This window comes from Sarcophilus harrisii, chromosome 2 (genome assembly GCF_902635505.1).
Source record: "Sarcophilus harrisii chromosome 2, mSarHar1.11, whole genome shotgun sequence".
Classification (NCBI taxonomy): domain Eukaryota; kingdom Metazoa; phylum Chordata; class Mammalia; order Dasyuromorphia; family Dasyuridae; genus Sarcophilus; species Sarcophilus harrisii.
The window spans coordinates 157,527,872-157,532,075 of NC_045427.1; positions in this window are offsets into that span (position 1 = coordinate 157,527,872).

Genomic DNA, 4,204 nt, shown 5'->3' on the forward strand with positions numbered 1-4,204 from the left:
GCCCTTAAATTACCAATCACTAAGCATTTATTAGGTACATACTATGTGTAAATATTGTAAGTAATGGGAATTCAAATACTAAAATGAGACAATCCCTGCACTTATGAGACTTACCTTAAATTACATTTAGTGATAACTAAATATAGAAATTATACAAAATAAAGGGGAATACACAGCGCCAGACACTATACTAAACATTTTGTTTGTTTGTTTTTAAAAATATCTCATTGATTGGGTGGTGAGACACTAAGACCTAGGAGAGTCAGGAAAGCCCTTTTGAATCAGGTAGCATTTGAAATGACCTTTGAAGCGCTCTAGGGATTCCAGAAGGCAGAGATGATGGACAATATCCCTTGCAGAGAGAGAGCCTGTGCCAAAGCATGGAGACAAGATACAGAATGTTTGCATGGGGAATAATGAATAGGCCAGTGCAGAGTATATGAGGAGAGACAATATGTAATTAGCCTGCAAAATAGACTGGAGTCAGATTGTGAGGGGTTTAAAATGCCAGAAGAATTCATAGCTCATCTTAAAGGCAACAGGGAGCTTCTTTAGCTTCTTGAGCATGGTTACATCTGTGCTTTAGGAATATCAATTTGGCAGTTGTGTTGAGGAAGAATCAGAAAGGTGAACGCCTGACTAGTGGGGGACCAATTAAAATAATTCAGGGGAGAGATGAGGTCCTAAACTAGGGCATATTGAATCTACAAACTATTTTGCTTTTTCCCAATATCTACATATGGGATTTAGATAGGACTCTCCCAAAGGAATCTTCCAAAATAATAAAATCTCTCTTCCTTCTTTTCAAGTCTAGTCCACATTCGCTGCTCATCATTCTGCAGTGTTTACCCAAGATAGATATATGTTTGCATACAAACACAGACATGTAAGATTTACTGGACCAGCCTTCCAGCTGAATGTCATCTTGGACAATATGTATTTTCACTTGTAGGATGCTAGCTAATCTCTAAAGCTCCTTATAATGTTATTATTGTTATAGTTACATGCTGAATTCTCCAGTGTGGATGTTTAAATTGACATAAGCAGGCTAAAGCACATAACTAGTGATGACTTGTTTGTAAGAACTGATGTAAAAGACAAGAATGGGCAATGAGAAAAAATTATACTGAACTGATCATGTCACAAGAATTAGAGGGGGGAGACAGTTCAAGAGCTAATGGTACCCTCACTTCAGTTAAACAATTATTTATTAAGCACCTTTTAGGTGTAAAATATTGAGCTAAGTAATCTGCTAGACGGAATATCAAGAGAAAACAGTCCTTCCCTTCAAGGATATAATCTCTGCCTGAGGTTAAGAGGAAGATCTCTTCACATTCAGACCCTGTAAAGCCTGAGACAGTTGCAGCCCAGCAGAGGGAGTAGCCATGTCCCTGCAGTCACAGAACCATAGAATCATAGTAATACTTATTATTCTTCTATAATAAAAAAGCAAAACAAAGGTATTTCACCAGATTTTAAAAATCTGTTCACTGTATTGTAACTAGCTCCACCTACTGGAAAAAAGTGTTATTTGCTGAGAAAAGCTCTAGAGGTGTGTGTGTGTGATTAACATTATCTTTAGATAAACCTTCAGCAAATCCCTGAGATCTCATTAGGCCTTAAAGAAGTGATAACATTTCACTTGAAATATACCATTCAGCTCTGCCCAAAGGGCTATCCCACTGCACATCCCTTAGATCCAGCAGTGTTTCTACCGGGCTTATCCCAGGGAGATCTTAAAGGAGGGAAAGGGACCCACATGTGTGAAAATGTTTGTGGCAGCCCTGTTTGTAGTGGCCAGAAACTGGAAAATGAGTGGGTGCCCCTCAATTGGGGGGCTGAATAAGTTATGGTATATGAATGCTATTGTTGTAAGAAACGACCAGCAGGACCAATACAGAGAGATCTGGAGAGACTTACATGAACTGATGCTGAGTGAAATGAGCAGAACCGGGAGATCATCATACACAGCAACAAGATTATAGTATGATTAATGCTGATGGACGTGGCTCTCTTCAAGGAGATGATCCAGGCCAGTTCCAATGATCTTGTGAGGAAGAGAGACATCTACACCCAGAGAGAGAACTGTGGGAACTGAGGGTGGATCACAACATAGCATTTTCACTCTTTTTTGTTGTTGTTTGCTTGCATTGTATTTTCTTTCTCATTTTTTCCTTTTTGATTTGATTTTTCTTGTGCAGCAAGATAATTATAGAAATATATATGCATATAATGGATTTAACATATATTTTTACCATGTTCAACATACATTGGATAACTTACCATCTAGAGGAGGGGGGAGGGATGGGGACAGGGTGGGAAATTGGAACACAAGGGTTAATGTCAAAGAATTATCTATGCATATGTTTTGAAAATAAAAAGTTTTAATAAAAAAAATAAAGTGAACTAACAAAAAAAGAAAAAAAAGAAAGAAATATACCGTTACCGTTCAAGTGAATTTGTCCTTAAGCTCCTCGATTATCCAGAAACTAATCAAGAAGAGCTACATGAGGACTGATTGTATCAACTAAGATATAGAGTGAGTGGTTTAACATACTTTGTGAGTGACCAAGAATAAATGCAGCTGGAAGCTCATACCAGCTTTGAAGCAGACCCTGAGACATTTAGCTTCAGTAGCAGATAATGCAAAAAGTTGAAGTCTGAGAGACTTGACCTTCAGGAAACAACTGTCCATCCAGGAATGAGTTTTGATGAGATTACCTATTTTGGTAGCCCAAGAAGCACTTCAATCCACACACCTACTCTGGTACTTTGGACAGCTAGGTAGTACAATGTATACTTGGAGTCCAGAAGACTAGTTCAAATTTGACCTCAAGATACTGATTTTAGGTAAGTCAGTGAATATGTTTGTTTCAGCTGCCTTGACTGTAAAAAGGGGATAATTGTACTTCTCAAGGTTGTAGTGAGAATCAGATATTTGTAAAGTGCCTAGCACATTTCCTGGTATGAAGTCTGTGCTAAATTTATCCTTTCTTTTCCCTTCCAATTTGTAGCTCCCTTTTATCTTCCCTCATTAAAATGTAAGCTCCTTGAGGACTTTTTGCTTGGATTGGCATCCACAGTATTTAGCACAGAACTTGGCTTATAATAATTGTGTAATGCTTGTTTCCTTCCTCTCTTCCAAGGAAAACCAGCTTTGGAAAGCTGATCTCTTAATTTAGAGAGAAGTGTTGGCTGTAGACACAGCAAAGGTATTGACTCCTTGAAGAGATTATATACTTAAGGAAAAATTCATGAGGATTATATGGGGAAAAATAAAAAAGTCTCTCATTAACAAGTTGTAAATTACTCCTTTGACAAGTGTTCCTTTCACAAGGGCATCCCTACATCCCTTCTACCCAGTTTTTTATTTATTTGTGGGAAAGTATGCTCAACTTTGGGGAATAACTTCTTTTATCAGTTCTTTTGCTATACAACTTTAGAAAATACTTTTGTTAGAAAGCTAATTTTCTGACTGTTAGTAAGAATTACACAGATGAGCACTTGTAGATACTAGAATCTAGTCATTCAGGATTAATCTGAGTGTAGGTATCAAAACAAACAAAACCAAATTAGATTGAGGCTATTTAGGGGTCTCCAACAACTTGAAAATATCAAAGTCACTATCTACTGTGGCGTTCCATTTTAAATGTGGTGTTCTTCTTCTTTGTTATAATATATATGATGGTTCTCTGGGAGCAGGTTTTTCTGGGGAGGTTTTCTGGAGGTAGCCTTAGTTTCCGTTCCAAGTAACAATCACTTCAAACGCAGCTGGCTGATAAAATCCAAACGTTTATTTTCTCTTTCCAAGTCTTATCTCTTTCCTTGAGCCCAGTTAGCTTTCTTAGAGGCCTCTCTCTTTCCTTGGTTCCAAGAGCTCCTGCAGCTTGTCTTTTAGCTCTTCCAGCTTCTGTCTCTAGCTCAACTCCGACTCGTCTTCTCAATCTCCCAGAGTGCTCTTTGGCCCTGAGAGCTTCTTGCTTATATGCTATACACTGAGTACACACCAATCATTATATCACTAGAAAATCATTATTTGTTGTAGGATTAAATCAATTCTAAACTAGATTTAAACATTGTCTCCTCAATTCTACTTAGTACCTCGTTTCAAGTTCTGGCCCATAACATCTCTTTGTAGGATCAGATCAATCATACTGAACCATGCTAAATTAGATAATTATTGTCTCTGTCAATTCTAATGACT